This window comes from Schistosoma haematobium, chromosome ZW (assembly GCF_000699445.3).
Source record: "Schistosoma haematobium chromosome ZW, whole genome shotgun sequence".
Taxonomy (NCBI): Eukaryota; Metazoa; Platyhelminthes; class Trematoda; order Strigeidida; family Schistosomatidae; genus Schistosoma; species Schistosoma haematobium.
Window position 1 is genome coordinate 84,866,753 of NC_067195.1, and position 9,357 is coordinate 84,876,109.

The window sequence follows — 9,357 nt, forward strand, 5'->3', positions numbered from 1 at the left end:
AAACATGAAACTAATCAATAATCCTCTAACACATCTTCACAAGCGTACCATGTTCTTCGACACTGTGGTGTACCTGAGAATGTCGTTAACATCATACTGAATTCATGCAACGGTCTACACTGCAAAGTCATGCCTGTAGGTCATCTGGAACACACATTCCAAGTGAGGAACGGTGTCAGACAAAGCTGCTTACTCTCAACCTTCCTCTCTCTCTTCTGTTGGCCGACTGGATTTTGTAAACCTCCACACCTCAGTGAAAGAGGGGATATAATGAACAGCTCAATATAAATCAGAATATTCGGACGTCGCGGATGATCTGGCATTTCTATCCCATACACACAAAAATCCAGATGAAGACAGCTAGTGTGGCAAAAGCCTCTGAATCAGTAGGCATCAGCATACACAAAGGAAAGAGCATGACCCAAAGATATGACACCGAAAACACTCGACCCAATCACACTTAATGGAGGAGCTCTGAGAGAGGTGGAAATTTTCACATGCCTGGACAACCTCATCAGTATTCGATGCGGACGTAAAGGCGAAGGTTTACAAAGTAAGGGCAGCATTCCTGCAGTGTAAGAGCATATGAGATTCAAAACAACTGTCTACAAGCCAGTATCAAAATCAGAATATTCAATACGAGGGTCATGATGGTTCTACTGTACGGAGCTGAAACTTGGAGAACTCCCACGACCATCCTCAAAGAAGTGCGAGTATTTATAAAAAAAATTTCTACGTAAGATATCCAATATCCGTTGTGGTATTCAGATGTATTCTTTGTGAAAACCTCTAAAGGACACATTCCAGCTGGCAGTAGAACTTTGGTTTCAATACACAGACGACTGAATTACAGGGTGACCTTGTCTGTGAGGTCCATCTGCTTGGTCTTCCTGATTGTTTCTGTAATGACCTTGATAAACATTCAATGTCTTTTATCCGATATTCAACGTCCAGGGAAGATCTTCTAAGTTTGTGTATGTGCTTCAGGATTATTCGTGGTAATGGCTCAGCGCTATTGTAATGTCACTTTAAACTCACCTATTTTGTCACGAATAATGACTATTTTACTTTGCTAGTGGCTTTAGATCTTGTTACTGAAATGCCTTTGTTTAGAAGCTTACATTTTCTATTTTGGGTAGACCTCAAATATTAAAATTTACCATAGTTTCACTATGTAAAGTTCCAAAAAGCTAGGTAGGATTGTATCTAATTAGTCTTAGTCATATGGGATCTAATTTTCACTCCTAACATGTACTTTCATAGGATTTTATAGGATTTCATAAAATGATATTGTATTTTCTTGATCAGTCTAGGGAATGTTATTGAGTAGTAATTTTATAGAAGCCGCATATACATTTGTTAGATAATCAGTTTAGTTTCTTTCAAATGGGACATAAGATATATACAAATCTGAGATCAACCCCAAGACTAATTTAAAAAGGGACATCTAAAACTTTGAGTTAGCTAACCAGACTGCTGACGTAATTTTTACCACGTAGGAACAATCGAGTTATGTAATCTGGTATCTGAGGTGAGCCATATGAATTCCGTAAGGTGCTTGAAGGTAGGTAGTTATCTTCTATTAAATACATCCAACGAACCCCGATTGCGTCAACCAGCTTCCGAGTTCTTTTGTCATTATACAGATTATTGTCCACTACCCCTTGTGGACTCAGATAAGTGAATAAGAGGTCTTCGCTTAAAATTTTGTTCCGTACATATCTAAGGTGTCAATATGGAATAGAGTATTATCTTCTTGATTTGTAGGAAGGAGTCAAGAGAAAAATAAAAATTAGACCATAAGGACTCAAAATTGGCCGTTTGCTTGACTCTCATGGGACCATTAAAATGTTAGTCTGTTCAGTGCAAAAGAATGTGGTGGTTGGAGGCTGGATGTAACTTCCCAATGTGGCACTATCACGCGTTATATCTGAATAGGTCAAATGGGGATACAAAAGGAACTTTAAATACAAAAACGAACTCAGAAGTACTTGAAATGTCTCCTATGGTGCTCAATGCCAGAACACTAGGATGGATTTATTGACATTATATTTTCATATTAAAGTTAGAGGAAACGCCCGGTAAGTTGTGAGTACTATATGGGATGATTAATCCTATCATCATATTCAGAGTAATAACTATAACATTCCAACATTTCTAGCTTTCATTCTATACAGCCTCATATGAACCGTAGATACTTCTATTCTCCTAAGTGGGATAGCGTATATATCTATCCCAATAGTGCTACCAGAACATACAGCACAAAACTACTCGACAAAATGTGTAATGTCATGGTTGTTAAAAAATGAGTCTTGACTGGTGAAGAGGAATAATTCTGACTGTCTATGATTAGACTATTCTCTCATCTGAATGCAGGCAGTCGGCTATTGGTACAAACTTGAGCGACCAAGCTGTAAAATCTCACGTAATCGAAGGATTCAGCAATGAGGATCATATACTTTTCAAAGAAGGGAATTCCTGATGAGAAAAGAAAACTGTTCTGTCATCCATGGATTAATGATAGGAGTCAGTTATAACAAACACAAATCAAAGTTGGAGAAATCAAGATGGCGGTTGTCGAGTAGACGAAGAGGACTATGATTTACTGAATCATATAAATAATAGCTAGGTATGGAGAAATCAAGACTAAATTTGAAATAAGTGGTGAGAATTTCATCCTCAGATGAAAGTGATGATGTCACAGGTATTCAGTGTTTGACAACGCTTCTACCAGTAACACCTTCTAATATATTTCGTTCCCACCAAGAGAAATCAAAAGACAGAGTCGAGGAGATCGGAAGAGTATATTTGGCGATGACCAATATATCGGAATTCTCTGATCTAATCTGGCTAGCGATTGCGGTTGATGTTGAGCACGGCGTTACCACACGTGATCTGGTGCGGATGCCTGACCGAGCGCCTTCAGCTAGATGAGTCCACTAAAACATATGGTCAGCATCCAATGTCGAAAACTTACAGAGCTATTTATTTTGGGGATTTATTTACCGCTACAGATCACTCCCTCCCTAGTGGGGCAGTGACGACCCTAAGACGTGGCCAGCCAGAAGTTTAAACCCAACGAGTTTGTCGTTGGTAAACACTCTTCTGATAGCTTACTAAATTTAGCAGCGTCTGGTCGTCTTTCCTTACTATATGGGACGGAGGTACAACATAGTAAAAAAAGAAAATGTACAATGAAAATTTCGGATCCTCATAAACGTCATCGTTCTTTTCCAGCCGTCCTGGAAAAGAAAAAAGAAAATGTAAGTGCATGTCGAAAATACACTCGTATGTGCGTAAAAACACAATGTCGGCGGAAAAAAATGGAAAATAAACTCATGAACACGTAATAGCGTTAAAAAAATTGTTTTTTTGTTTTGTTTTTTTTAATAGAAATAAAAATATATAAGCATATTAAAATTGTTTTTTTTTTAAAATAATATAAAATGTCGAGAAGTGCCTTACGTGCAATAGTCGTTTAAATGTTCTGGAAATCTCACCCTTCTTCCGGGACGCGTCGTTTTAAGTTTATTTTCGGATACTGTCGAAGTATCATCGTGTGTGTTGGTTGTCGGATGAGGTATTGTAAGTGTTGGAGTCGTGTCGTTCGATTGTACGGAAGGAAAATCCACGTAGATAGGATTTCCTTCTAAATACGCTGCTTTTAAGCGATCGATGCTGATGCTATCGTTTGTTCCGTTCTTATCGACTATATAGTACTTAGATTCACGTTGAAGAACTTTGAAGGGTCCTTCGTATGCTGATTCGAATGGTCGTCGATGCGAGTCTCGACGAACGAAAACGTGTGTACTATATCGTAAGTCAGGTCGAACGAAAACATCAGTTGATTGCGATCGAATGGAAGTAGGTTTAACTGAACGCATTGCGTTTGTAAGCCTGTTCGTGTAGGAGGTTAGATCCATGTTCACTGAAGAGGCCGAAGGATCCACGAATTCTCCCGGAAGTCGAAGTGTCGTTCCATAAACGAGTTGAGCCGCAGTGTATCCAATGTCAGCTTTCACTGCATTGCGGATACCTAGTAAGACAAGTGGAAGAGCGTCGGTCCACTGTGAAACGTTTGCAGCCGAAAGTGAAGCTTTTAGTTGTCGGTGAAAACGTTCTACCAACCCGTTTGCTTGTGGATGGTAGGCGGTCGTTCGGAATCGAGTGATTCCTAAAAGTGTGGTCAGACGACGGAAAAGATCAGATTCAAACTGACGTCCGCGGTCTGTAGTGATGGTTGAAGGGCAGCCGAAGTTTGCTACCCATCGTTCGACGAAGGTGCGGGCCACTGTTTTAGCAGTGATGTCCTTCATAGGTACTGCTTCTGGCCATCGAGTGAAACGGTCAACGCAGGTTAAGAGATAAGAGTATCCATTTGAATCTGGTAAAGGTCCTACCAAATCCAGATGAACATGGTCGAAACGAGCATCGGGAGTTTCAAAAGAGCCCAAGGGACATTTGTCGTGTCTGATAACCTTAGATTTTTGGCAGCTTACACAGGAGCGTGCCACTCCCTCCCGTCTTTATTCATACCAGGCCAGCAAAAGCGTTCCGCTATGAGCTTGATGGTTGCACGAATACCTGGATGAGAAAGTTTGTGCAATGTGTTGAAGACATTGCGTCGATAATGTTTCGGCACGATTGGGCGATCCCTACCTGTAGATGTGTCACAAAGTAAGGTTTCCTTACCTGTTCCCATCTGTTTGATGCGTAGTTTAAGGGTTGTGGACGATAACTCGTGCTGAAGATCAGTGTCTTCTTTTTGAAGCTCGGCGAGTTTAAGAAGGTCGATTCCTTGGAAACTGTTCAAGGAAGTTATGCGAGATAAAGCGTCTGCAACTACATTGTTTGCTCCAGAGATGTGTTGAACATCTGAAGTAAACTGCGAAATGTAGTCCAGTTGTCGAGACTCACGAGGTGAGTACTTGTCCGAAGAAGAGCTTAACGAGAAAGTGAGCGGTTTATGGTCAGTGAAAAGAGTGAATTCACGACCTTCGATGTAGTGTTGGAAATGCCGTACAGCACAATACATAGCCAGGAGTTCCCTACCGAATGTGCTGTACCTAGATTCGGTGTCTAGCAACCTTCTAGAGCAAAATGCCAAAGGTTGCCTTGAGTTGTTAACCCACTGTTGTAAGACCCCTCCGATTGCCGAGTCGGATGCGTCTACTGCGATGCTAATGGGTGCTCGGGTGTCCTGATGTGCGAGCATTGTTGCTTTAGCGATCAGTTCCTTAACTGTGGAGAATGCTTTTCGTGCGGTGTCGTCCAAATTAATCGAGTTCGCATTTCCACGAAGTTGGTCGGTCAGAGGTTTCATAAGTAATGCGCATTTGGGTATGAAACGTCTATAGAAACTTACGAGGCCGTTAAACATGCGTAATTGCTTGACGGTGGTCGGTTCTGGGTAATCCAGAATGACCGCCATTTTGGTTCTAAGGGGTCGGATACCTTGAGTATCGATAGTGTGTCCCAGAAAGTCTAATGAGTCGGTTCCGAATTGGCATTTCTGAACGTTTACAGTAATGCCATGTTTTTGAAGTCGTTCGAAATTAAGATCCAGATGCTTGAGATGTGTTTCTCTGTCCGGACTTGCGATTAGACAGTCATCAACATACGCGTGTACGAAGTTGAGACCTCGAAAAACGTCGTCTATGAATCTTTGGAATGTTTGAGCAGCATTCCTTAGACCGAAAGGCATTCGCAAAAATTCATAGAGTCCGAAAGGAGTTATGATAGCTGTTTTCGGTATGTCGTCAGTAGCCATAGGGATTTGGTTATACGCTTTAACCAAGTCGATTTTCGAAAAGACAGTTGTACCTTTCAAGGTAGCTGTCAAATCATGAATGTGAGGCAACGGGTAACGATCGGGAATGGTTTTCGCGTTCAATCGCCGATAGTCACCAGTTGGACGCCAATCGTTGCTGTCCTTTTTAGGGACCATGTGCAACGGAGATGCATATGGGCTACTTGACGGTCGTATGATTCCTAAGTCCATCATGTGATCGAATTCGTTTTTCGCTAACCTTAGCTTTTCAGGAGCTAGTCGTCGTGCTTTAGAGAATACAGGTGGTCCTGTAGTCGTGATGTGATGTGTAACGTTGCTGGTTACACACGGTAGTTTCGGTTGAGTTTGTTGTATCCCAGGGTACTTATCGAGTAGTGGTTGATAGAGTGGGTCTATCATATGTTTAACTGTGACTGGGGATACTCTACAACCAGTAAAAGAAGTTACGCAAACGGACAAATTAGTGTTCCCGTCTACTAGCCTCCGTTTGCGCGTATCGATGATCAGATTGTGGTGTTGTAGAAGGTCCATACCAATGATTGGCATAGAAACATCTGCAACAACGAAAATCCAGTGTATGGGTTTGCGTAAACCCACGTTAAGGTAAACGTACCTTTTGCCATACGTAGCGATCGGTTTTCCGTTTGCCGCCTGTAAGTTTAGGGTCGATTCGTGTAGTCGGTCGTTAGGATTTGCTGGGAGAACGCTAACTTCTGCGCCAGTGTCGACGAGGTAGCGAACTCTCGTTGTCACATCTGTGACGAATAACAGACGGCTTTGTTCGCCGGCTACGGTTGCCGTTAACGCGTGCCGGCTTGGAAGTTTCCCGAGTTCTTTTTCGAGTCACTCGGTTTCGTGTTGGGAAAATTGCAGAGTTTTCTGCAATTTCTGGAAGACTTTCTATACTGGTTATGATACCAGCACCAGTCGGGGTTATCTGTCTCTCGTGGCCTAGAGACAGATCGCTTACGTGAAATGCTTCTACGTGGGGTGCGCGATCTCTTACGGTCGGTACGAAGACCAAGATAACGCGTGAGTGTGTGACATAAGTCGGTTATATCATTCTGAGTCGTTTGAGGCCTTTCTTTGACTGAAAAAACTTCGGTAGTAGAAGGTTTTGTAATTTCTAAAATGCGGTCGGCAGATGCAGCTAGCTCGTCTAAGCCGTTGTTCTGGAACGAGACCAGAACTGCTTGCACCTGTTGGGGAAGTTTTGACAAGAAGAGTTGTTTGAATAGACCTTCGTCGAAAGTTCTTGGGCCTATTACCTCTCTCATCCGTTGCAACATGTCCGTCGCAGAACCGTGTTGCAGGTCGATGTTATTGAAGAGTTGATCTAACCTTTGTCGATCGGTTAGATCTCCTCGTTTAAGAATCGAGCGTTTTAAGATTTCGTAAGGATCGGAAACATCACTAGTAAACATACGTGTTACGTACCTGTTGAATTCGCGCGGTAGTGCCTTGACTACTGCGAGGAATTGTGCACGTGTGTCGATCACGCCGTGCTCGGAGAAGTCGGCTTCTGCGTAGCAAAACCAGGCTTCGATGTTGTCGGGCCAGAAAGGCATCAGTTGAAACGAAGGTGGGGACAAAGTCTTAAGCTTGAGTACTTTAGGTGTCTGTTCAGTCATGATGAAGTATGAAGTACGATAATGAACGAGGGGAAAATATATATATATATCCAGGAAAAAACACGAAAAAAAAATCACAATGTTTGAAAAAAATAAAAAAATAAGGCAATGACATATAAAAATCCCAAAAAGGAACAGACTCACAGTTGCAATTAGGTGTACCAGATCACGTCGGGCTCACCAATGATGATGTCACAGGTATTCAGTGTTTGACAACGCTTCTACCAGTAACACCTTCTAATATATTTCGTTCCCACCAAGAGAAATCAAAAGACAGAGTCGAGGAGATCGGAAGAGTATATTTGGCGATGACCAATATATCGGAATTCTCTGATCTAATCTGGCTAGCGATTGCGGTTGATGTTGAGCACGGCGTTACCACACGTGATCTGGTGCGGATGCCTGACCGAGCGCCTTCAGCTAGATGAGTCCACTAAAACATATGGTCAGCATCCAATGTCGAAAACTTACAGAGCTATTTATTTTGGGGATTTATTTACCGCTACAAAAGTAAACGGAATACATAATGAAGGTAACAAGAATGATTTTACAATCAAGGATTAGACAAACGCCATTGGTTTATGAAAAATACAGAGATGCCACAGGTATTCAGAGTTTGACAACGCCCTTACACATGACACCTTTATAATCAAAGTATGCCAAACCATTCAAATCAGAAGTAAAGTGGTTCGAAGATATGTCGAGAAGCGTTTTGTTTAAGCTGGCTAACAGCTGCAAGATATGCGTAGCACGGCGTATCCACTGGTAATCTGGTGCGGATTCGTGGTCAATAGCCTTCAGCTGGTGTGCTCAGTAAATCTAATGTGGTCAGAAACTTACAGAACTATTTATTTTGGAAATTCACTTAACGCCACATGTATCTATCAAAGGATTTTCGCCCACATAGACGAATTTAGACAAAAGCATACAAAAAAGAACTTAAAATTAAATCCTATGGTTCTCTGATACCTTAGGTAGGTCATGCGGCTTCTTACGAGCACCACAAGTGACAGCTTCCTGTCGTCTTGGATAATTGTGGGTGTTGAACCGCAGTTGATACATCGCGCCTCCCTATTGCATAAGGCTAATAGTCTCTATCTATCAGAGTTGAACTGGATTATAGTTATATATAAGCTACACAAGTTTATACGGACGTCATACCATGACTCCAACTCTAACCCAAAGGCCAGGCACTCCTGCTACCATACCTCACCTAAAGAACAGATAGAACCTAACCATGTAAGTGATTTATTCAGATACGAAGAGGATGAAACCATGCTACACGAGAAGCGACCGATTGGGGCATGGGTCAGTCCCGCGATGTGCATTGGTTAGCTCATGTTAGTCGCACATGATTTTTATACCTTTCATTAATTAATCACTGCTGTCATCACTCTATTAGGGAAGGGTACGTTCACTTGATAGGCGTTTAGATAAGATTCAGAGTTGTTTCATTTATTTTAAGAACTCAACACGAAGACCTAATGCCTCCCAGAAACGACTGCTTTGTTTCATAACCTGAACTCCTTTTGCCCGTCCGTAAAGTATTGCCACTAATCACAAAAAGCTTGTTTCGTGATAACTGGCTTGATTTTATTTACTGATATTTCAAAATCATCTGAAACCATTGCTGTCGGAGATATGTTTTCATGATGCCCATGGATGATTACCACTTTTGCATATCTGCTGTGAACTCGGCAGAAATCAGTATCCCCATACTTGCGAAATTACCTATATAATATCTAGGTCATACTTCAGAACTAGACAGTTTTTTGTAATATATCATTCGTGTCAGTTAAGCTCAGAATTGCGTCCCAACAAAATGTGTTGGATTATTTTATGGATGTTCAAAATGTGTTCATGGAAATTGATTATGTACTAATCTTTCATACAATGGCTTCAGTAGCTCCGGAACGAAACGTTTACAGACCACAC